The sequence below is a fragment of the Cydia amplana genome, chromosome 2 (genome assembly GCF_948474715.1).
Source record: "Cydia amplana chromosome 2, ilCydAmpl1.1, whole genome shotgun sequence".
NCBI classification, from domain to species: Eukaryota; Metazoa; Arthropoda; class Insecta; order Lepidoptera; family Tortricidae; genus Cydia; species Cydia amplana.
The window spans coordinates 13060138-13087679 of record NC_086070.1 but is presented as its reverse complement, the minus strand read 5'-3'; the positions used below and the strand labels follow the sequence as shown (position 1 = coordinate 13087679).

General features: G+C 35.8%; 1 protein-coding gene across 1 annotated transcript in view; it reads right to left on the bottom strand.

Annotated features, from left to right (window-relative positions):
- Positions 1 to 16709, bottom strand: part of LOC134658014 (angiotensin-converting enzyme-like protein Ace3) — a 149011-nt gene extending 132302 nt beyond the window's left edge. Inside the window, exon 1 of the mRNA XM_063513623.1 lies at positions 16382 to 16709. The gene's annotated coding sequence lies outside the window, so the exon portion shown is untranslated. The remainder of the gene's footprint in view (positions 1 to 16381) is intronic.
- Between the last annotated feature and the right edge of the window lie 10833 nt (positions 16710 to 27542).

Below are 27542 nucleotides of genomic sequence, written 5' to 3'. Positions count from 1 at the left end.
CAGAATGACACCCATCAGTGAGCATGTGCAGATCATTTTGGAATCCGGAACCCGCTCAACCACTTCTGCTGCTAACTGTATCTTTTAAGTTATTTATTTGTGACAATTTGAGGATTTCCCTTATTATTTTATATCCTCAATAACGATTATACTGAAAAAAGGGAAAACCAGCATTTGTAGGTGAATAACATAATTGCAAATAGTTTAACTAGGTATAAGTATCTTAATTTAAAAACTGCTAGCGTTGTTAAAAACATTAATAATATCGGAATCGAAAACTCAACATAAACCTCATAGCAACACACTCAAATTTATTACCATTAGGTTTGATGTTTTTTGCAGGCAATTCCTAGGAGAAAAAACAAATATAGAACAAGAGAGCATTACGATTGGCTTATTAAAGGGTCTCTGATGAAAGAGATGAGACAATTGAGCTTGATTATCCGCCGGATGACGGAGCCTTTTCCTTTGTTGAGTCATAATAATTATTTTGCGTTTTATACGTGCACATTACCAATTTACATACAATGGGCTATTGGTTTTATTCAACTTTTTCTAATCTGAGAAACAGAGTGACCTTCGATATTGATATTTACCCTTTGCTCGGATATTATTTAGCAATTATAATTGCTTGTGATTTAGGCTCTCAGCAAAGAGAATGGTAACAAAACGTACCTATCACTATTTTTACTCTTTATTTATCAATTTTATCATATTCTAAAACCTAGTATAAATGAAACACATAAATTGTTTGTTGTATTTTGGTGATAATCCAAAGATCTTATTTAATTTTACATACAATTATATTTTAATTTTTTTGGCCATAGAAAAAGGGTGACATTTGACGTGTCTATTTATTGAAAAATGCTTTAAAAATAGCAACTATTACGTAAGTACTTATGAAAACCAAACAATGTAAATATATGTCCTTGCTATATAATTGTTACATATTTGCTGTGGCTTATTTATCAAAATTGTTTTTCAATAAAAAGACGCGTCAAACTTGTTTAGGTACCCTTTTTCTAATGCAAAAAAAAACAAGGTATAAAAGATATTCTTCAACATTATCGGTGAAAACTAGTCTTACATGAAAATTTCCAGGTCTTGGTTCTTGGTCGAACACTAGTTTTAACTAGTAAAAAGGAGTTTTTACTATGGCGATACGGAAAACTAGTTTTAACTATGTATAGGGAAAACTCGTTTTCACTAAAAACTGGTTTCTAATGTTTTACGTTACTTTACGTTAGAAAGAGGTTAGAAATTATTACGAAACATGTCATAGCTTCCCACCGTCACAATTTGTATGGTAACCGCATGGCGTATCCCCAAGTGAGCGAATTCATTCATTAAAAGGCGCCACGCTTTCAAGGCACAAATTGCACATTCCATACGGAGCCCTCGTAACGCCACGTTTATTATTTATAAACTTCGTGATGTTATTTACGCTTTTCATTAAGTACCTTCAAGCCATGAATAATTTCAGCATTCGCATAGCAATGACTGAGCAAAGTTCTTCCTTTCCAATCCAATTTACGAAAATCAAGCTGTTTTGATTCTGCGTCTAAATCGTTTTTTGATTCAAAGGCGAGAATGAATTACCCGTGGAGGCTTTCAAGAAAATTATGCGAAAAATGTTTTCACGTCTACGCTTAGCACACTTATCGTGTGTGGTTTTTGAATTGGGTCGGTTGATCTAGAAATGTCGTGGGTGGGTACCCAAAAGTTTATTATCAGTAACTCTCAAGTACAATGTTAACTAAGTACTATTAAATATTTTTCCTATGTGTCATTAATAACCATTTGATAAGCAGTTTCCTCTGATAATGAGCGTATTAAGCAAACAATTTAAACATTCTCATACTTAAATTTTGGTTGCACACAAACAAATACACACTCACGGGCATGCCTACCTATGTGAAATTCCTTGACAAAAATAGTGTTGCTGTTGTTACCGATTAATTTTATCCAGAAAATTGTCAGCTAGTGTCATCGCTCGTTGTAACAGCAACGCTGCTGCAGTCGACATCCAAATGAAATTTTCTTCTTCTGCTTTAAAATTATGGCTTCAGCCCAGTGGGGCAATTTCGTCAGTATCAAGGTCGTAGTAGCAAGGCAATACGATTTAAATTGTACGGTTAGTAGTACATGACAGTGTACGGTGATTTTATTCGTTCTTGTAAAGCGATATCAGACTTTACAAGAAGCACACCGTAGACACCAAAATAGTGGTTAAACGCGCTTCAAAATTAATTCTCCATTCACTGCACACCACCACATTAGTTTTACTCACAGACTCCAAGCATTGTTCGATTTGTGCCGTATGTCACGAAAGTAAGACTGATAGAGTGGCTGCTCTCAACAAGATGGAAAAGAAAACTTGTTATAAGTATAAATAAACATAAAACATGAAAGAAAGCCAATCCATTGAACTTAAAAGTACAAAGTGAATTATTGATGCCTCGGAGATGAAAGAACATCTTTATCCTTATAAGGTTTTGGGATAAGTGTAACAAAAAAAAAAACATTTTTAAAAATATGGGTAGTTTTTTTTTAAAGACAGTAAGTTAGGTACATACTTATACTACTACATACAATACATACATACATACATACATACACACATACATACGTACATACATATACATACATACTTATTATGTATTTTGTAATGACCAATTTCCTTTATAATTTGACGAAGCCTGAGGTGGATGAGCTTTCTGTATGATGACGAAGCCTGCGCTGTGGATCCTATGCTACCTATGCTGTTATTATTGTGTTGGTTTAATAAATAATTCTTACCATTTTCTTATACTAGTCAACTTGCAGGCACAAAAAACGTGTAGCAAGGTTTTTTTTGTTTTTTTCCTTGATATATAATTCTGTTTTTTTACTTTGGGCATAATGTGTTGGAGATAAATATAATGGTAGGTACAGTCAAATAATTTATTTACCGACCCATTTCGTACCTACCTTGTCACAGTGGCAAAGTACAAAATGGATAATACTATCTAGCAAAAGACGCTAGTGTGGGGTATCCCTTATTCCTATATATTTATTCGTGTGTGTAGAAGGGAACAGATGGATGGTACGCACGGCCTGCCGACGAAGATGGAGTAGAGGTGGGTTGTGGATACAGTATTCATATTTATTTATCTGTGCTTTGACTGGAGATAACACATGTGAATAAAAACACACTTTATTGTTTATAGAAAAATAATCTTCGAATCTATGGACTGTCTTTATTCGTAACAAAATAAACAGAAATAATTTACCTCTCAAAAAGGTTTTTCATACCTATGTAAGCCAATGCCTTCTACCCTGACCTGATGTAATGCTTCTAACTTTACATCAGGACACGTCAAGGGAATTTTTCGATTAAACTAATAGAAGCAAGAAATACGTGTTGTATTAACCATTAATATTCATTTATTATTCCTACATCAAAAAAAAATCGGTTGCTATTTACAATAATTTGGACGCGGTTTACTGCATTAGCTTAAGACTTCGTCACACAGGCGCGTTTTTCGGACGAGGCGTAAGCGGGAGCGCCGCTTTTACATATAAAACGCTCTCGCCCCGCTCACGCCTCGCCCGGAAAACGCGCCTATGTAACGGAACCTTTAACAATTACAGATATTTTTACGATTTTTTTTTTTTAATTTGTGTCTTTTTCAGACACATTTTCATTATAACCACTGTTCTCCGTGTCCGAGCAAACTAAATTAGTAACGCTGTAATATGTCTAAATTTGGTAATGTATCTAATCATTAATAATGATTCATTGTCTATCAATATGTTTTATCGATAATAATAAACTCTCGGAAATTGGGAACGCTGAGTACCTATGAAAATTGCAATATACTTCTAATTAAGTTTGTTATATGTATTCACATGAGTGTATGAGCGCAAATGACAGCCGGATTCGGAATATGCTCACGATTACTTAGACACAATATTTTCGTCATTTTTTTTACTATCCTTAAATATGAATGTTTTCGAACCTTGTGATTTTTCTACACGTTACTTTTTTATCGTTCATTTTAGTCACCTTGCGTTCTTAATGATTTCTGTTACTCTTAGTTGAACGTGTAAAAATCTTTATCACTACCCTTGCCATCAGCGTAGTCGTATGGATATTAGATCAAAATAATATATGTAACGTTCCAATTACCCCAGCTCCCTCTTACTCCATAGCGATTCAAATAAACGGCAATGCTTTGTTTCCCTAAATATTGAATTGAATGGTTTATTTAATTATTTATCTACGTATCCATTAATTATTAGTAGTTATTATATAGTTTAAAAGCGTAGGAATATATTTATGTAAGTGTTCCCACTCCTACTACTTTACCTATACTACTACGCATATCGTCCATAGCTCTTTCGACTATCAAAAATTCCGATGGTTTATTCATTGCGATAAAATATACATGAGTAACGTTCCACTTACCATAAGTCGAGATATATTTGGATTTAGATTTTGCAAGTTTTCGGTCCTCTTGTAAAGACGTGACGTTTTGAATAATTGTCGCGAAAAATAAATGTTCTTCACCACTGAAAAACATTGACAAGGGGAAAAATCGAATGCTTCTGATATTTTAAAAGAAACGATTGAAACTTACCTACTACTTTTGGTAAAGGATTAGGGGCCTTCTCAAGAGTACTCTGGCTTCGGGTTTACATTACTTTTTAATGTATTTTATCCTCGAAAACTAAAAAAGGGTTCAAGAGATAAAAACAAATCAAATTATTTCATAAAATAATTTGATTTGTTCCCTAGTAGAATTTTGGCATAAAACTAAATTATGGTAAATCAATATAGAATTATATGACAAACGCAAAATTATCAAACCTTAAAATATGACAAAGTTTAACAGTATTTAATGCATATTATTAATGTTAACTATGGTTAACATACGACTACAACATACATACAGTTAACATACTTACAGAAATCCACGCTTAACGAACGGTGTTATCCCGAAAACATGTACTCATTTTAAGGCCACTTAAGTATTCCGCGGTGCGCCTACGTTCGGAAGTCAGATTACATTGAGTTGGGATGTAGGCACAAAGACTTCATATTACATGCGTGACCTCCCGTTACCTGGGAGCGAGGACCCGCCCTTCGGCCACGATAATATGCTATTGGGAGCTTGATCTGCATAACCCTTCATGTCAACCACACGGATTACTTCGTAAAATTGTGTGTAATATTACCAAATATCGGGGATATTATAACAAAAATTTCTTTATTCAAAATATTAGGTACCTATATCACTTTTACAGACATAGACAAATGGATGATATATATGAACAGTGTCTTCTCAAATGGGCTTATTTTTGTATGGTGCTCATAGAGAAATAAGCCCTTCTGAAAAGACTCCTCATATAATAGGTATTTGTTATACTTACATAGGTAATTAAGTAGCTTGTCAAACAAATATTCTCCAAGGAAATATCTAATACTAAATATGAAGACAACAAATAGTTTGTATGCAGGTACCTAATGCACTTCGTATAAAACAATATAGAAGTTCCGAAACCATTTTTTTTATGAATTGCGTAAGTGACTACCTATATATATGTATCTCTACATCATTTCATAGCATTACATCTGCCTATACAATCAACAGTAACCGCTTCAATGTTGATATTTTGTCAGGACAGCCTTAGAAGAAAGATCTGCTTTTTACGATCTCATAAAACCTTTTTATCCTCCCGAAAGAAATAATCTGGAATTTTTTCGTTGCCAGTTTTTCGCTACAAGGAGATTTGCCACCGATTTGTGTAAATTTATTAATTTTCTCATGAGTGTTTAGAGTCTGACTGTGATATTGTACTCAAACTAAAACTTGTATGAAAAAATACATTTTGCATGTTCTTTTGAGTAACTACCTGAATTAACTGCGTAAGGCGCCATTCATTTATTACTTAAGCTGATTTAGGGGAAAAGGGTGTCAACCATGTTTTTTTACAAGCGGGTGGGCTGAGGCTCAAAATTGCGCAAAGTTAAGAAACCGATAATCGGTAGTATAATACTTACTTTGAGATTCGAGCGAATGCGTAAGCGCGCGCTAGGTAGTACTAGATCTAAGATCCCGTTTTCTAAGGGGACCTTGCATTTTGGAGACAAAGCAAACCGCTTGGAACAGGTGTTCCTGGGGGTGATCTGAGCTAATTTCGCCCGGTTGCCGAGAGGTCCCCCCCAGCAGGTGGGCAGGGGAGGGGGGGGGGGAAAAGTGCCTCCGGCGCGCCTCACTCTAAATTTTATATCTGCATACATCTAGCAACTATATCAAGTTTGGTGTCTTTTTCGTATAATTTGAGGATGGAGAATTCATTTCTGTGACTAAACTTTCACTCACCCATACAAAAAAATCGAGAAATTCAAAATTCAAAAAAAATCTTTACACTTTTTTTTTTTTTAAATCCTCTACATAATTAAAACTATGAGGATCTGCTCTAAAAAAAAATACATGTGAATAGCCCAGTTATTCTACTATATAGAATAATAAACTTATCAACCATTTTTAACTAATAATTGTATTTAAAAAATGTTTTGTGTCGCACGGCGGACCGTGCTGAAGTAGGTATACCTACACGCATTTAGTTTAGACACGCATTTACTTCAAAACATTATTCAGCATAACGCAAGTAGGTACAGAAAGTAAATATTTAAAACAATAAAGGAATTTACAATAAGTACGATATAACTGAATATTGGATTATCCTATGCAGAATGAGTTGTCTACCTACTGGATAGTTTCACGACAGATCAATTTTTTATTTAGTTATTGTGACCTTTTATCTTCTACGTCTTTTAAGATACTTATCTATGTATACATAAAAATTATACTAAATTTGCGTGTAGTGTAGGTATCTAAACGGAGGTGAATGCGGTGCAGTGCAGCGGCGCTCGCGCTCAGGAACCGTTGGTATTAGTTCCCAACATCTTTATTTAACTTCCGTTAACTTGAATCTTTTCCGCCGTCTCACTATCTGAAGGTTGTCTGGAAGAGATCGCTATTTAGCGATAAGTCCGCCTGTTGTTACCTACATTTTTGTACCTGTTCATACTTTTGTAACATTTCTTTTGTAGTGTGCAATAAAGCATTTTATTATTATTCACTTTATTTATCTTTCATCTTAAGTTAGGTTTTTTATAATATGAATATAAAAGTAAAATATAAAAACACTTACAAAACAATAAAAAATACATATAAACACATTATAAAAAACCTAACCTAGGGTGCCGCCAGCAGCGGGGCAAGGCCCAAGCTGCCGGTGGTCAGGGCCGCAGAGAGAGGAACTGGCGGACTATCCGCGCCGTTTCCATGATCACCGCCTTCTGCATCTGGCGCCTTCTGGCCTTTGATCCAACCACCTAGCGAGAGTCTCTCAAGATGTTGGTCGAGACTCTTCGCTATTAGACCGTTCACTGAAACGACTATCGGGACAATGATCGTCGAATCAACATCCCACATGGCGGTTATCTCGTGAGCCAAGTACTTACTGGACTTGTCCTTCTCGGCCTTCACGAGATTCTCATCATGGGGGATGGTGATGTCAACGAGCACGGCCCGACATTGCGATCGATCTATTATCACAATGTCAGGCTTATTGGCTACAATAGTCCTGTCAGTGATGATAGATCGATCCCAATAGAGCGTGGCACGACCATTCTCGACAACAGGCGCAGGTAAATACTTGTAGTACGGTACTTCGCGGTCCACAAGACCATATAGAAGAGCAAGCTGCTGGTGAATAATCCTGGCTACGAGATTATGTCTGTGCAAGTACTCGCCGTTAGCAAGATGAGAACAACCGGAAATGATATGCCTGAGTGACTCTCCGGGACGGCGGCATGCCCCACAAATGTCGACCGTACCGTCCTTCAGGATATATTTCCGATAGTTGTTCGTCATCATTACTTCGTCCGCAATTGCACAGGCAAAACCCTCGGTTTCTCCGAATCGTAACCAGTTCACCGACCCGAACAGGTCCACATCGGGTCCCGTGAGGGCCTTGTAGAACCGCCCGTGTAGCACCTTACTCTCCCATGCCGCCTTGCGATCCGCAGTACTTAGTACCACAGGTTTGCGCCAGTTCTCGTTTGCCAAGGAGAGCGGCGTGAGGTTCCTGTCTACTGCCACCACAACACGATGCATCCAACACTCGTTGTTAAGGAAATAATTCCTGAGATTGTACACCTGGCGGTTGTGGAGATCCTTAGCGTTTAGGAAGCCTCGGCCTCCACACTTCCGTGGGATGTACAATCTCATAACTGACGAGCGTGGGTGTAGCATGCGATGCATGGTGAGCAGTGATCTCCGATCTAGGGCGTCCAGTTCGATCTGAGTCCACCTTAGTATGCCAAAGGAGTATGTGAGTAGGGGCATTACCCAGGCGTTGAAGGCACGCACTTTGTTGCCTCCTGACAAAAGACTGTTAAGGACTTTTGTGAGCCGACTGAAAAAGCGCTCCTTCACCGACCGTCTAATACCCTCGTCCTCAATACCCAGAAACTGTGACATACCAAGGTATTTATAGGTTTCTGATTCAGAGATAGATCTGAAAGCCATTGTCTCAGCGAGTTGTAAATTTGTTGAATTTACAACCCTCCCCCGCTCTACATGTATAACCGCACATTTATCGACACCAAACTCCATGTTGATGGCACTACTGAAGACTTCGGTAGTTTTCAGTAGGTCCAACAAGTCTTGGCTATTTTGTGCAAATAATTTGAGGTCATCCATGTACAAAAGGTGAGAAATGACTTCACCCTTCATTCATTCCCTCACCGAAGCCGGCAACCTAGTCCCAAATCTTTCAGCAGGGTGAGGTTCATGAGGAGATTCAGAGCTAGGCAGAACCACAGGGGACTCAGACTATCACCCTGAAAGATTCCTCGCTCAATCCTTATAAAATCCTGCGGGCCAGAGCGGTCATCCCCGCCTCCTGGTTGACGAAGGACTGTGGTCCACTGCCTCATACACGCGCTTAGGAAGGCTCTCAAAGCTTCATCAACTTTATACAGCTCTAAGTCCCTCCCCAGCCATGAATGAGGCACCGAATCATAGGCCTTCTTATAGTCAATCCAAGCGGCTGAGAGGGCCCCCTTGTTCCGCCGGATTTGTTGGCATATGGTCATGTCTATGAGGAGGAGCTCTTTAGTACCACGGGACCCAACCCTACATCCATTTTGAGCGGAAGCCAAAATATTGTTTGCGACAATGTGCGCATTGATTTTTGCTCTCAAAATGGATGTAAGGAGCTTGTAGAGTGTAGGCAAGCATGTGATGGGTCTGTAGTTTTTTGCTTCCGTGGTACTACCGGACTTGAAGAGCAGGAAGGTGACACCAGTTGTTAAGGAAGGTGGTAGAGAACCAAGCTCGAGGGCTTGTTGGAATTGTGCTGCCACTTATTATTATTATTTATATATTTCATTTATATTTGCATATATATCACGTCCAGAAGTAATATATTAATGTAATCTACAAAAAGAATCATAATAACTTATAAGAAACCATCAAAACATACTTAAAAATCCTAAAAGCTGCATACTGCTCTTACAATGCAGGTACGCCGCGCGACATAAATATTTTTTTTTACAGAGTTATAAAAGAAAAATGATTGAGAAGTTTACTATTCTATATATAAGGATAACTAGGCTATTGACAGGTATTTTTTTTTGTAGAGCAAATCCTCGTAGTTTTAATTTTGTAGAGGATTTTCAAAAAAAAAAGTGTAAAGATTTTTTTTGAATTTTGAATTTCTCGATTTTTTTGTATGGGTGAGTGAAAGTTTAGTCACAGAAATGAATTCTCCATCCTCGAATTATACGAAAAAGACACCAAACTTGATATAGTTGCTAGAGGTATGCAGATATAAAATTTAGAGTGATGCGCGCCGGAGGCACTTTTGCCCCCCCTCCCCTGCCCACCTGCTGGGGGGGACCTCTCGGCAACCGGGGTAAATCAGCTCAGATCACCCCCAGGAACACCTGTTCCAAGCGGTTTGCTTTGTCTCCAAAATGCAAGGTGGTGGACCTTAGATCTCTTGCTAAGGATGTAGGTACTTATAAAGCAAACGATTATGAAGGCGACACAGATTAATTATTAGTTATTACCTATTAAAAAACTAGTACAATACAAAGAAAACGACAAATTTGTCAATTGATTACACCCAAAGGGTAAAAAACGGGACCCTATTACTAAGACTTCGCTGTCCGTCCGTCCGTCCGTCCGTCCGTCTGTCACCAGGCTGTATCTCACGAACCGCGATAACTAGACAGTTGAAATTTTCACAGATGATGTATTTCTGTTGCCGCTATAACAACAAATACTAAAAACAGAATAAAATAAAGATTTAAGTGGGGCTCCCATACAACAAACGTGATTTTTGACCGAAGTTAAGCAACGTCGGGCGGGGTCAGTACTTGGATGGGTGACCGTTTTTTTGCTTGTTTTGCTCTATTTTTTGTTGATGGTGCGGAACCCTCCGTGCGCGAGCCCGACTCGCACTTGGCCGGTTTTTTACTTTAGACGCTTACGTACCGAATGAATATTAAAACAGGTGGAGGAGAGAAGGACGATTCTTAGATTTTCTTACACAGTGGAGAGGGGGTTAAAACTGGCTAAAATCATCTTACACTTATTGAACCTAATGATATTTATTCAAAGAAAATTAGATAAGCGATATAACTATATTTACGTAGAATCATGAATAAGAAAAATAGATCGTGTTAAAGTATAAAATTAAATTGCTTCACATATCAGATTTATTTTACATTTTCTGTTGTTACCATAATTTAATTAACAACTACTTATTTCTACGTAGGTACCTACTGCTTAATAAACATACATCTGCATTCTGCTAGAGGCAAACAAGTATTACTCTTTCATACTGTAATATATTTTGTTGGTTAATTTTGGAGCTAGGTTTTGTGTTTAAGAGCCAACAGGAGTGGTCATTTCTCCATACAAACGTACTCGACTGTTTCCTACGTGGGTTTTGAAGCTAGAGCAATGATTTTTACAGTACATATACTACAGTACACTAGTGCGTAAAATAGCACTTTTCGTGCGTATGTCGAAACTTTAAAGTGCCATATGTACTGTAAAACGTTGTTCGATACACGTGCGAATAGGTAATTCGCAACTCGTGTCGATTTAAAATACTCCCTTCGGTCGTGTTTTAATTTATCGCCACTCGTTTCGAATTTCCTCTTTTTCGCACTTGTATCGAAAATAACTATTTCAACACAGATTAATATCGTCAATATCTGTGTCGGACCGTTTTGCTTTTTTTGATATTTTTGTTTTTTAAGGCGCTAGAACCCTTCAAAAATGGCCAAAATGGCCTAATTGACTATGCCGCAATGAGAGGCGTGCTATTCAAAACTGACATCAATTAGTCAAAAAATCAAAACGGTCCGACACAGATAATGTCATAATCATTTAGATTTCCAAATTTGGTTACGATTGGTTAAGTTTTGGAGGAGGAAACAGTCGAGTACGAAACCTCGATTTTTGATATTTTTACGCAGGATTTTTCGCCTTGTCCTTATCGCACTAGTTTTAGGAGCCGCTTCCGTTAGCGAGACGGGTATATTTACCTAAAATATTTTAATCTTAGCTCCTGTTGGCTCTTTAAGAGTTGCAGTTCGTTTATAGGTACACGTTTTTGCGTACCTAAAAAATAACTACTTTGTTCTCCATAACAATAAACCTGACGAGCCAAGGCCAAGCGGTTGTTGAAAGCAAATCAGTAATTCCTCTCCCCATTTATTTTGACTTTCTTTGTCTTCTTTTGCCTTGTCCTTAATAATTTATTATACCTGTGGTGTGGGCTTAAGCAGATGGGTCAATTATTGCAGGGATCGAAAAAAAGGCGCATCATTTGAAACATTTCTCCAATATTTGGTTAATTTAGAGAGAAATGTGTCTCTTTCTTTTCTAATTACATGAATAAATTTTATACGATATTTTATCGTAGTAATTTTGCTCATTACAAAAAAAAGAATTGCCGTCAAACTAGCTCCCTTGCACCGCCTTTAAAAAAAACACGTATTTCTGAAAAAAGTATGAATCGCTAACATTTCTTCTTGCTTACAGCATCCATTAAGATAATACGCATAATGTTATTCGCAAAAAGAATGAAGGGATAAAACATCTATATACCTACTTATACAACGGATAACGAGAGAAATGTTGTAGGTACAGTAGGTACAGGTGCCTATATACTTACTTATAAAGCTACTTTGGTGTACACACATTACCCTCATGTACTTGCGCAGTTGGGTAAATCATTTGAAATGACAAGCCTCTTAAGTCGTTTTTGGTGATGGGCAATGTTGTCATTATTTATAAATTACTAGATTACATTGCCCACCGTCGTAACTTTTGTGTTATTAGTCCTTTTTCGTATATAAAATAATCTACGCTCCATGTTTTATAACTAAAACTCAGAAATATACATCAAAGGCTTTGCCATCTTATACTTGCATCCATTTTTCAACATTTTTTTTTCCCGCAAAAATATACCCTACTATTTGACAACTCGCTGAAAATTCCCGAGTTACGTTAAGCACATATGTGTACTTATTATACATATATATTCTTGTCACAAAGATTACCTTCTTTCGCCAAAAAAAATTATATAATATATATTTATTACATTAAATAATACAAATAATACAACACGGTGGAAAGAAGAGAAAGAAGAGAAATCTAATTGTGTGTGTAAAAATTGTAGTGTTACTATAATTGTTATACAATTATCTACCTATCTACGAATTCGTTTAAAAACGCGATTTTGCAAAGTTGTATAGTTTGACCTTTTTATTTCATTCTACAAAATTGCCTTTTTTGTAAAGATATTTCATACATGGCAGAACACTGTACTAGTGATCCAGTGGTCGTGGGTTCAAGTCCCAGCCAAAACAGTGAATTTTTCCACTTTTAATTTATAGAGAGGAATTTATAGTTTAGTTTATAGTTTTTTAGAGAGGAACGGAATGAAGGTTAGGTACAAACAACATCAAAATCTTTGGTTTTTTATTCTCATATTAAAATGAATCAAAGAACCTCCTCCTCTTTTGAAGTCGGTTAACAACACTTTTATTAAGAAGGTAGATACAAAGGTACAAATTACATTAAGCGACGATTAACCTACATTTCAAATTAAAAAAAAAGTACGTAATGATGCACGTTAATGTAGTTAATTATATTAAACATAGGTAATCTTAAACTCGATGTTTCATACTTGTCAAGAAATTACTGATTATCGCCAAGTGGGTAAGTGCTAGCAGCTGTAACAGGGTCATTCTCTCATTTCGTGCAAATCGGTGAGGTTCTCTCGATTTGTAATTTTTCTTTTAAATGGTAAACTTTTGAGTTTCGTCAATTTGTGGATTCATTTATTAACATTTTTCTGCTAAAGGCATCTTTGTAACGTTATTACTTTTCATTTAATAAGGCTACTGGTAATGAACTACGCGCTGGTAATGAATTCGGCCGAGATGGTAATTTTATCAGTGGACGGTAATGAAACAAACTTATGAAATCGAACATAAAAAAACTGTATTTCAAGAAAATTAACACCAATTAAAATCAACAATATTAAAAACATGTGTCTTAAGTACTGCGGAGATGATCAAACCGACTTGACATACACTTGGGGTTGACAATCTCAACTTATAATGTTCAAGCTAGATGGTACATTTACCATTTACTTATCATCATTATGAGTCGAGATTGTCAACATCAAGTGTTTGTTAAGTCGGTTTGATCATCTGCGCACCATATCACATAAAACATAGTATTCAAATTTTCAAAAATTAGCATAGACAAAATATATTTAAATCATTCGCGTTTTGTACCTATGTAATTTTTTTTATCGTTACCCTATAGTGTTATCGTTATCGTAACCCTATAGTGTGGGGTGTCGTTGGATAGGTCTTTAAAAATAAATAGGAGTTTGCAAACAACATTTTTTGATAAAGTGAATCATTTTGGAAATAATAATTTAGAAAGAACAAAAAACGGTTATTCCTTCTAACTTTTGAAAAATCGATCCAAAAATATGAAAAAAATCATAAAAATAGTGCTTAATAAACTCATTCAAACAAAATTAAAGCAAACTTGATAAGTTAAGCCGTTTATGAGTTATCGCTAAAAGTCTTCCCTTCTTATTTTATTTAAAAGCCTGGCAACCCTTATTTGTGACCGGATTTTCGCAAGCAACCGTATAAGCACATAATAGTGACCGGAAAAAGATAGGCAACCTAGTTGATTTATATTGTACAAGTTGTATACTTTCCTTTGGAACTTATTTCGTTTGTCAGACAGATCGGTGAAATATGAAGAAAAATTTTTTTTTCAAAAAATAATTAAAAATAGTCTTGACCATATTTCTTTAAGCAACCCTATTTATTTATGTTCAGGAACATATTTTCTTTTATAATATGTAAGTTTCATCCGTCAGACATATCGGTGAAGGTCGACCATCTTAGACTACAAAGGCTCCCCGGTTGGGCTCCCCTATTATCATATACAGTTTTAAATGTTTATAACAACGTAATATTTACAATAATTAAGCCTCTTTCCATTAAATGCACTGCCTCGAATATATTATCATTACCTTCTTAAGTCATTCATTACCTTCCCCAGTAAAATTGGAAGGAAAAGAAGTGAATGAAACCGATATGAATGAAGTTTTGGAAGTTTTTGTCGCCTACATCAGTTGGCATCAGACCTTAATTTTGCAGAATAAACCATCTGAAAGGCGACACTAAAACACTTCATTACGTATAATTATAATAATGTACACTTGCTACTTACTGTATAAATCAGGCGATGGCGATGAAGACTAACGAGAACCACACTCCTTCCCGACCCGAGAGATCGTATATATTTTCGCTAACTGCGGCACACGGGCGTCCGCTACGAGATCACGCGGCCAACTGACTGACGAACAATGTGTTGCATCGGCGGTAGGCGCTATATACCCTCGCTATATAGCAAAATATAGCTAATCTATTTCTCGCGTCGGTAATGAAGAAATTACTTGAACCATACACTTATAAGGCTGTATAGTTTTTATTATTTATTTCTAGCTTCTAATATTATACGATTTAAAACATAACTAAATAAGTCATTTATTGAACAAACAACGAATTTTCTATTTGTAGTATCTTAAGGTTAAAATGTAGGTCAAAGTTATATCTTCACGCGTTACATGTAGAGATGAATGAAAAAATTGGGTGTTAATTGTACATATAAAGAAAATACATAACTTTTTAGAATTGTTCATTGGAGAGACTATACTTTAGGCCCTATGTTACAACCTTGCATTAACAGATATTTGAAAACGCCACCACATTTTTGGTAAATTTCCGAAAACACCGATTTGCACGAAATGCGAGAACGACCCAACACGGAATTATCAGCTAAATCAAGTAATAAAACTCATTGACTCTATCGGCATAGTTTCGCGTAAACTTGCAAATGCAAAATGCGATAATCCTATGGACTTACTACCGGATCCGTCGATAATCGATATCGATATATTATCGTACAATGTACTAAGTAGAACAAACTATTAACACGTAGGTAGGTACCGATATAAGTAGGTATTTGTGTTATAAATTGCTATATGTTAATAAGAGAGTAAACGCAATACACATTAGACAAAGAAATTGGACAGGTGGAATAACTAACCTAACCTAACCAATACTTAAATGCTAGTAGACTCTTTAGACTCGTATCGTAGGTAGGTACATTCATATTATAATCTCGAACTATAGACTACTGTGTATAAACATTTCGCGGAATGACTAACCAACCTTCAAGATGTAAGATAATTTTCCTTAGGTACCTATTAGTCCTTCACATTCTCAAACCCGATCTCCGGTATTTAGGAATAGGTACTCGGTCTTTCAGTATTAATTTCTTAGACATCGCAAAGATCTACACACAGGCGCGTTTTCCGGGCGGCGCGTGAGCGGGGCGTGAGCGTTTTATTTGTAAAAGCGGCGCGCCCCGCTCACGCGCCGCCCGGAAAACGCGCCTGTGTGACGAAGCCTTAAGCGTGCATTCAAGATTGAATGGTAATTTGATAGGTAAATTAAAATTTTCTACACACTACACTACAACAACTTAAGTATAAGTAGGTACAAGGTAGTTCGTTCGAAGTACTTTGATTATTTATTTAAATAGGTGGGTAGTACTTCATACTATCATAATATTCATAATCATTCCAAAGGAATATTATGTCACCTAGTATTTAAATTTAAGTCATAGGTTAACAACCTGTTTAGAATAATGACAAGTCACGTAGGTAAGGAGTTAAAGCGTAATGTTTTTATAATACTCACAACAAAAAGCCGGCCCAGATTAAAATCCACCAAGCACTTGCACAAAATAAGGTTTAAACTAGAACAAACTCATTCTAACAACATTAGGAGTTCACACACAATTCCATTGTCACACACAACACTCAATACTACGGAAAAGTTTAAAGAATTTTCAGCAGCCGCGATGTATAGGAATAACGTGACGTAGGTACAGAGCGACCTCCGCGCTCGACAGCCGCGGCTAGACTGATGTAGTGAACATCGTATGACAAGATTGGTGGGAGTAGGGAGTGGATCGGAACTTGATTCCAGAGATCGGTCAAAGGTTATAGCGATAAGGCCACCTCAAGGGTTCGGTTTTGTTAATAGTCCGACACCCGTAAGCTCAAAGTACAGTCGCAACCGGAAAACAGCATCGAATTTGGCATGCGACTAGCTTGTGTAGGTAAGAAAAACAAGTGCGGGTAGGGCCACGCATAATGGAGAGTTCCGTACTATCATACGATACGAATAAGCCATACAAGCAAAATAGCGTACGTCTACCTACGCGGCATTTTCGTCCTTATTAAAAAAAAAGCGGCCAAGTGCGAGTCGGACTCGCCCATGAAGGGTTCCGTATTTAGGCGATTTATGACGTATAAAAAAAAAACTACTTACTAGATCTCGTTCAAACCAATTTTCGGTGGAAGTTTACATGGTAATGTACATCATATATTTTTTTTAGTTTTATCATTCTCTTATTTTAGAAGTTACAGGGGGGGGGGACACACATTTTACCACTTTGGAAGTGTCTCTCGCGCAAACTATTCAGTTTAGAAAAAAATGATATTAGAAACCTCAATATCATTTTTGAAGACCTATCCATAGATACCCCACACGTATGGGTTTGATGAAAAAAAAATTTTTGAGTTTCAGTTCGAAGTATGGGGAACCCCAAAAATTTATTGTTTTTTTTCTATTTTTGTGTGAAAATCTTAATGCGGTTCACAGAATACATCTACTTACCAAGTTTCAACAGTATAGTTCTTATAGTTTCGGAGAAAAGTGGCTGTGACATACGGACGGACAGACGGACAGACGGACAGACGGACAGACGGACAGACAGACAGACAGACATGACGAATCTATAAGGGTTCCGTTTTTTGCCATTTGGCTACGGAACCCTAAAAAGAGAATAGTTTTGTATTCAAAACAATTTTCGTGGAAGGTATTACCTTCATACGATAGACTATTATGAATAATAGCCATACATATACATAATACGAGTATGTAGGTAAAAAAAGAGCGCCGTCATTCTAAAATGTTGCATTAAAGTTATGATAAAGTGAATATGAAAAAGTGAAACTATACCACAGATTAATAAATAGTTATACCTAGCATAAAGTTTGTTTGTAAATATGAAATACAGTTACAATTTTATGAAATATCAATACGCGCAGCTTCACAAAAACAGACTAAAAAAAGTTTGTTCGGTAAGAGAAGCTTAGTTTTTTTGTGGTTTTGAAATATTTTTAGGTAAGTAGGCACAGGCGACCATATTAGGTATGTTCTTTTAAAAAATAAATCTGTAGTACAACCTTGTTCCTTGTTTCACAAATTGTACTCTGTCTGTATAGTATAGCTAAAACTAGCACCTACCTTCCTTAATGAATAGGGATGAACATGAAAAGCTTATGTGGTAGTAAAATAGAGTGAAATGCTTTTAACTAAGGGTTTCGCTATTCGTTTACTTTTTTCGTTTTGTTCGTATCGTTTAACCCTTAAACAGGCCTGACGAATTTTTTACTTTTGATTACTGATTCGGGTAGATAATAGCGTTAAAAGAAAAGTAATTTCTTGTTTTTTTATTATCATTAATTCAATAAAAAAAACCCGGTACTTTTTATATGCCCTCTGCCCGTTAAAAATGGCACATATACGGCCACTGCCTTGCCATACAGTGTAGTTTTAAGGGTAAGTCACGTCTTCACATGTAATCGATAAAGTAATAAAACCACAATTTAATTAAGAAAATAGAGTTCGCGCGGATATCGTGGCTTGTAAGATTAATCGTTGAAAAAATATTTAATTTAAAAACCAAAGGAAAATATAATATAATTGCGATATATTTTTCTTAGTTTGAATGACTTTTGTACTATGAGGGTTCATTCATAGTAATGAATCTTACCCTTAAATGTCATGTAAACTCCCTGCAGGGCAGAAACCACTCGAACGTGGCCCAGACGGGCAGGGGGTTCATACGAACCACAAACTTTTAGATCGAATATTTTATCAGAAAACAATAACTAAGGTAAGTTATGACTTACTATACATACATTATCTAATAATCTACCATAAAAATACAAAACAAAATACTTACAGTAATTTTTTTCTGCGTAGCGAACTTATACAGCGGGAGAAACGTACAAAAACTGCGATTTGTTGTCGATTTGAACTTAACAATTGTCAAAGAAATTTGTTTTGACACCTGTCATTTTTTTACTATCCGATATTACCCACTTAATAGACTTTACGGCAATAACATTTTGCGTCGTTGTCGTTGTATCTACTCAGCTCGTCAAAAAAAAATCATTTGCTATGTGGTACTTATAGATACCTACACTACCTGTTTAAAGGTTAATAACGTTTTAGTAGTCGCGTTTCGTTTCACATCGTCGGCGTCAAACCATGCCTAACTGTCAAACATTACCACGGATTTAGATTCTGATAGGGATGTGAACTAAGCATTATTTATTTGGTTGTGCTGCTACTTAGACCTTCTGCTTTCTTGTACTTTTATATTTTATTTTTTACTCAGTTTTAGAGTTATATTTAATTGGATAAATAAGTAACATAGCTAAACAAAGTCTGTATATTGATATGAACGAACTGAACAAAGTCCATACATATGCATATTTTGGTACTTCTGTTAAATAGATAAGTAGGCAGTTACTAGCTGTTGCTCACGACTTCGTTCGCGTGGAACCATTTCATATTGGTTGTTTTAATTCTACATTAAAATTGTGCAGCAAAATAAATGCAGTTGGGTTATAATTTGACATCATTGTCGTTCTACGAAGTTTCAAATCACTAACTCAAGGAAATTCGTCAAATCTCAATATTCCTTACACCCTGGCGGGTGCTGCCTCTGCATCCGTTCTATGACACGGGCAAGGGAAACATCCGATCTTTGTACTCTGTACATCCCATTCAAGTATCAAAAGAGCCTCTAGGTGTTGGTTTCGGCTCCGCGCACGCTTCCCTAATGTCCGGAACACCATTGTACCCTGATAGGTAAATACTAAATACTTAATAAATACCTAATATTTTCCCATTCATGTGACATTCATTATGTCACTTTTTTTGGATTTCAGGGACAACACTTCAAAATTTTAACCATACCAAAATTATTATCACACAAAAAGATAAAATCTCTAACACAGTTTCACTATGTCGTCTATAGTTTCGGTTTTCTCCCCAAAGTACCATTTAATATACATCCTCCAAACCAACAGGCCATTACCAAGTAAGTTTAAGACGAAATTTACCTTTCTACTACTTACTACTCAAATATTAAAAAAAGGTATATATATGTACGTATATATTGTACATAGAAAAACAAATACGAGACATACAGTTACAAAGGGAAGGGAAAATACAACACAAGCGAAATTATCCCTATATGGCATCAAAATAATATGGGGAATAGTACCTATGTAGATTCGATTTCTGATGCTTGCGGTGGCTTCTCCGAAAGAGCGGGATACGTGAAAACTTTTGTTAGGTTGTCAGTGATGAATTTATAGGTATTACAAAAACTCTGTTTAAATAAAAACTGTATGAATTCAGCGGCATGTTAAGTAGGTAGCAATGTTATATGTTGTTGTGTAAATCGTGCCATATTCAACCTAGTACTTTTAGAGGTCTGTGGCCGTATCGCTGTATCATTTTGGCGACGTATGAATGGTGAATAAAGTACCTAGTTCATGATCATTCTTATTATATTACCTATTAGGTTTATTCAGATAAAGAAAAAACTTTTACTGCGATATGTAGTCAAATAAAACGTTCACATTTTTATGCAATTATGTAGCTACCTATAGGCAGTGGAATTTTAGAAGTGGAACAGGTAGCATTCCACTGATATTTATAACAGTAGGATTTTGGTAAAAAGCTTCATTTTCTGTTCTCTTTAATAATCTTGTTTATGATATGAGGATAACTGTGCACACCGTATAATTCTCACGGAGATAGAAACCGTTTACTCCCAATATTTGTAGAAACGGAGATAAATAATGCCATATTTTATGATGGAATTATTTTCTGTACCTTGGAGGAAAGCAAAACTCAGGGTCGCGTTCGAATATATCTCGGGGATTTTACTATATCAACGTTATTCAAGTTGACTTGAGCGAAATATGCCTGCTGGATATAAATTATCTTACAGAATATATTCTATACATATTCTAATCTCGCTGGCAGTGTTACTGGCATGTAGATGCAATGCACGGATATTAGGTACGTCTTGGATGCTGTTTGCAGTCTAATGCAGCGACGCGAGGATCCGACGTGCAACATTGCAGGGGGCGGTATTTACTGAATTTATGAGCAGCTCTTTATAAGTCTGAGGGTTTTAAGGGGCAAACAGTGCTGGCTTTATGAACACAGTAAAGTGGTTTAGACTTTTTATATTTAAATTAAAAATATACTTAAGAGAGTTTGTGTAGAACGTAGGTAGCATGTAGTTGCCCTTACTTACTATGTAACGTAGAATCGGCATGTTGTTGACCTTAATTACTATGTAACTACGAATATTAGTTTATGTGAGCATACAGAAAACGAATGACAGAGGATAGAGGACCTTAAGAGTCTACCAAATTCCATTCATTTATCGCCATCAAAACAGTTGTCAGACAAATCTGATTAATATGTTTTAGGTTTGGTCTCTTGACCTTTACTTTGTAAGGGCATATTTGATTTGCATTCAAACTTTAAAAAATTGTCAAGTAACTAAAGCTAGGTTAGCACGGTTCAGCAAGAACATAATAGAATCAAGGATTTTCCCGAAACCATATATAATTTCAACATGAATGTATGTTCCATACATGTGGGTTCCATAAGTATATTCGGGTCTGTATTCTGTTAGCACAATCGCTATCCTATAACGATCGAACCTAATCAGATTATCTAAATATTTTACCTCGACCCGTAAATAAAAGGGAACATTTCCCTTGAGCTATTTACTGGCTCAAACCTATTTATTAGTTATTTTATTGCATAATATCACCTGTATTAGGTTAATGTGTGAATTCTTTATTTCTGCTAAACGCGCCGGCAATTTTTGTAACGGAGAAAATGGGCAGCCAACTGCAGAGAAAAGTAGGTATACCTACCTACCTACCTACCTATGCATACAATATTGTACGCAAGGACGCTATTTCTAATTTTCAAATGTAAGTAACAAAGTTGAGTGAAAGGTCCCATTTTGTCGATTCTAATTTCCTAGTTACGGACGGTTTAGTGAAAACTGTCAAAACTTACCAAAAATAATCGATTTTTGATAAAAACTGTTACAACATACTATTAAACAATCTGTGACTTTGATTGCAAAGCCTAAATTATCAATTTACCCTTTTAGGGTAGAATGATTACAAACTGACATCAATTTAATTTTTAAAGATTATTTTTAATTGGCCCCCGTACTCTTTTTATTACTTTCACTGATCCTGTTGGCTGGCCAAAACATTATTTTAATATTTCACAATTAGCGTTCATATTATTAAAATAATTTTCAACATTTCAGTTCTTTTATATTAATAGATTAATACTGAGTTATTTTCACATCACCTATTCGAAAAAGGGCTTTTATTCCCTGCTAGTCCCTCCTAATTGGCTATCTCTGATAGAAGGGATCTAAGTGCCATTTTCCTGTTCTAGGACACTACTATTTTTGCATAATAAGTTTGTTGTTAAATTAATTGTAATATTGATAGGTACCCGACAAAGCTAAAGGCTTAAAAAGTGGAATCTTGAGTGTTGCGAGGGTTTCAAATCACGTGGCGACGGTTAAATAAACTTTGTTACCAAGTGAAAAATAATATTACAAATCAAATCGCTATTAAATATTTATTATTTATAAAATCATCACGGAAAAGTGAATTCTACAAGCTAACATGAGTAAACGACTCAAAATTAGCATGGAATTGCTTTTCCACTCTTGTGGATAAAGAGCGACTTACTCATCAGTTTTTGAAAAATATATAGAGCCTATAAAAGCTGGTTTGGTGAAATACACTATATAGTCAAGAGTCTTGACTGGTCTTGACTCAAGACCAATTCATTAGACAGTGTTTCTGAGGGGCTACAGCCAAAACCGAAATTCGCAAATTGCGGGGATCTTTCTCTTTTACTCCAATGCAGGCGTAATTAGAGTGACAGAGAGAAATGTCCGCAATTTGCGAAATTCGATTTTCGCGGTTATAGCACTGAGTTTATGAATTATTACTACTTTATTCGTAAGTCCGTTGGGGTGCGTAATCGCCAAGTCAAACAAAACCGAAAACAAACACCAACTAACCAGCTTCTTGTTAACTGTGTTTATCAGATATAGAGCCTTTAGCGTTAGGAATAGGGTTGTAAATCATGTGAAGCCGCTTATTTACAAACTGCTGTTGTTGTGTTTGTTTGAAAATGTCACCAATAAGGATAATTAGGGACAATAACTTTTGAATTTGTTTGTGGAAACGAGACTCGTTCCTAGGAGTGAAGAAATACATAGCTATGTATTAATAAAGCCCTCTCATTAACTGTAGATTCGTAGGTAGTACTTTAAATAGATTATAAAACACATTATTACAAAAATCGCTATAAAATTATAGTATTTTATGCAACCGTTGTTTAAGAGGGGTCAAAAAAGGCGAGTGGCGTGAGTAACAATTTGAGGCGAAGCCGAAAATTGTTAATAAAGACGCCACGAGTATTTTTTGACTCAGTTAAACAACGTTGCATACAATACTTTTTCTACGATCAAGCACTTACTTTGAAATAAAATTGTAAATTTAACAAATATTTTTCATGTCATCTAGTGGACTTCTCTACGGTATCTACCTGTTTTTAGTGATTCTTGTGCTATTACTGATATTTCTTCAGGCGTAGACACTAAGTTTTTGTCTTCATCTATTTTAACTTGAAAGACACACTGTTTTTTAACACAAAACTTAAGTTTTCATTCGACAGGCACAATAGTAGGTATTCATATTCAAGATTCACAATATTCAAGAAGTAGCAAAGAATGGAGAGTACGAGCGGGAAAAGAATGAATGAAATTAAAAAAAACATGTCTATGGTTCACTTATTTGTCAGACATGACATTCACACCCATAAGCGAGAGCGAGAAAGATATATTTCTTTCTCGCTCTCACTTATGGGTGCGACGAACCAAGGTCGCGTTGCGGTGCGACAGTGTGTTACGACTATAAGGTTGGCAACAATGTATTTTTTAAGTGGCCATTACACGAAGTATCGTAAAAGAGCCAAAAAGATACTGCGTGTATGTGTCGCAGGGAAATGATCAAAACAGAGATTTGAACAAATCTCTAAGGGATATGATCAAATCACGCAGGATGTTAAAATGGCGAATCCATATCATCATTTCCCTAGAAAAATTCAGTCATTTTACCAAATCACTGACTCTGTTTAGTGAAAAGACAAAATCGGCCAATAAACGCGAAACGCTTTTTCATTTCACTAGATTTGTTTAGGGATTTGACAAAATCCCTAACCACGACAGTAAGTTGACGAAACGAACTCAAAAAGTCAACTAGTTTTATCATTTCGCTAAACAGGTTTAGTGAAATGATAAAGTCTCAACTGGAAGATGGTATAATTATGGTGATTTGATTAAATCTCTGAACGGTTTAGTGAAATGACGAAAGCAAGTACAGAATACAACAGTTTACTCTCTACAGTTAAGCGATTTGATCAAATCTCTCGTTTTGAAAGTTCTAAAAATGTAGCTGTTTGACTAGTATGAATTATTTGTTAAAACATGTGTAGATTTGTGGCATCTTGAGTTACACACATGACATTTTTTTTACAGGCACATCTATTTCGTCGGGTGACAAGTAAAAGTCACTAAGTACTATCAAAAAATTAAAGTAACAATGCACTTTACGAGTATTACACTTGTAACAGTTGTAACACGGTTTATTGTCCAATAATTTCAATGATGTTAGTTAGTGACTTTTACTTGTCACCCGACGATTTGTTTTGCATTGTACTTTGGACTTTTCACACGAACACTTCTTGAACCCCTGACCTCCAAATACAGATAACTTAGCTGCAATTTCTCGTACACTGTGTACTTCGTAGAGGGAACTGCTGCGGTGAATGACGTTGTGGTTGGGTGAAGTGCGTTTCTAGGCAGCCAGTCTTTTATGATGCCGACAGATTTACCGATTTAGTACACTCATCACTTAATAATCGCTTAACTGTAGAGAGTAAACTGTTGTATTCTGTACTTGCTTTCGTCATTTCACTAAACCGTTCAGAGATTTAATCAAATCACCATAATTATACCATCTTCCAGTTGAGACTTTATCATTTCACTAAACCTGTTTAGCGAAATGATAAAACTAGTTGACTTTTTGAGTTCGTTTCGTCAACTTACCGTCGTGGTTAGGGATTTTGTCAAATCCCTAAACAAATCTAGTGAAATGAAAAAGCGTTTCGCGTTTATTGGCCGATTTTGTCTTTTCACTAAACAGAGTCAGTGATTTGGTCAAATGACTGAATTTTTCTAGGGAAATGATGATATGGATTCGCCATTTTAACATCCTGCGTGATTTGATCATATCCCTTAGAGATTTGTTCAAATCTCTGTTTTGATCATTTCCCTGCGACATATGCATAAATGCTTTTTTAGGGAATAGACTAAAGACTTGTCTTGACAACTTTAAGATAGGGTTTTAAAGATGTGTGCACGACCCTTTAAATGACAAATAAAAGTACAGGAGTAGAAAAAAATATTAAATTACCATGAAAATGTTTACAACAGAACTGCTATATTTTTATTAAGTTTTTAAGAAAAGCTGGCAAAACACAAAAATAACCAGTACCTATTTAAGTTTTAAAATCGTTTTTTGTGTAGAAGTTGTATAAGCGAGGTTAACAAAGGCGAATGGCGTGGCGTATTGGGTAATAATTTGAGATGTAGGCAAAGCCGTAGACGATTTGTGTATTTTTTGATTCAGTACATCAAGGTTATACAGGCTGTAATCATTACAAAAAATAAACTAGGCGATTATTTTATTCTGCCATAGTAAAATTTAGTCAGGGTACTGACTTCTCGAATTTCAACATAAACTTTTTATATTTCCTCATTTGGCGACTTTGGCACCTTTATGTAGGGGTTATATTATTTTTTGTCATTTTTCCACTAACTTGTTTCACCTAGATTGTCTTGAGTAATAAGTAATTATACACCTTAACCTACCTTTGCAAAATCACGAAAAAAAGCGACCCGAAACACACGAAAAATTATTGACCAAATTATATTTAATCCACTATAATAGAATATGATGTTTAGAGACAAACCAAAGAAAGTCTGCAGCGCTAGATTAAAAGTAGTTTTTAAAAATCAGTATGCGACAACACCACAGAAAATGGATTAAATAGTCTTGATACTTGTGAAATTTCTACCATATTTACCGTCTATGAAAAAATTAAGCTGTATGCACAGCTTAATTTTTATGGTAAAATAAATTTCATTCCAAAAATAGATGTCACTATTAATATGTAGACATATACTAATATTGATAAATAATATTGGGAGAATGTGACATTTGGCTTCATCAAAATTAATAAGCTTTTGTAATATCCGCGACGGCGGTAAATAGGTACAGAGGGCCTACCGCGAACACCGAAGTTCTCAATATGCGAGCATCTTTCTCTTTTACTCCCATTAAGGCTTAATTAGATTGACAGAGAAATTGCCCGCAATTTGCGAACTAAGTAAAGTTTTCGTAAAAACGAAATAAACCATTAAAACAATAAACATATATTAAAAATTAATTTTAGCTTTAACTAGTAGGTACCCATGCCGTGAGCATAAGCATGGAGGTTGTGGGTTCGAGCTCAAAACCCGGCTAGTACCAATGAGTTTCTCGAAATGTTAGAGGAAGTTCATAAGTATGCCTATACCTATTAGGTGTGTTCAATTTGCTGTGAAACCTTAGTCTAAACCAATATTTTATTATCTAAGTAGGTACATATGGTGAAGTATTAAGATGTTTCATTCCACTTACCCGTCATCAACTCCAAATTTTGTAAACATTGTCGTTTTTCAGCTTGAATCGCCTCGTGCTGACTTTTTACAAGTGTAAAATTATTCGTCATGCGGAAAAGTAACTCCCGCACGCCGGTTTTGTAAGGTTTCACCATGTTTATTCCGTTCATCACAAAACACAATGAATATTTAAACGATTTTGACAAACAGATACCATAGTGCATGACGTTTACTGACTGCTTAAAAAACATTGCCATATGTAGTTTTTTAATTCGATGTCAAATTATTACGCTGCAGACTTTCTTTGGTTTGTCTCTATCAGTTTTATATGGTGGTTATTTATCAGATTACAGATAAAACACCGAAAAAGAAGAAAAGTTTCAACATGATGGGTTTGACATTGACATAGGGTACAATTTCATCTGGCCTGCGGGAAAGGTTTATTGCTATGTACCAAAATAGCCCATAATTTTATTTGAACAATGTAATTCAATGCCAAGTCTCAGGGCCCGATTCGGATTCTGAAATAAACATCTATTAGACATTCACCAAGATACGATAACGATATGTTTAAGATCTAACCTGTCAAATTTGATATTTGCGCGATTCTGGAGATACTCTTGAACGATTTCCACAGGATATGACTTAGAGATCCAATTCACATCGAATAGATATCTAACTTTATACAACGTAAAAGTGACATTGGTTGCCCGAATTGCGCTGCAAAAGAGAACTAGTTGATATCTAAAATATAACGTATCTAGAATGGATCTAGTACGTGTCGTCTCTTGTGAATATCTTGAAGTTCGAATACGGCAGTACGACTTGTTTTTTAGACGAATTATTCTTGTATCGTCGTTCATTCGATAACGTGCTTTTATATTGGATAAAAACGGTTTTATTTTTATTTTCAGTCCA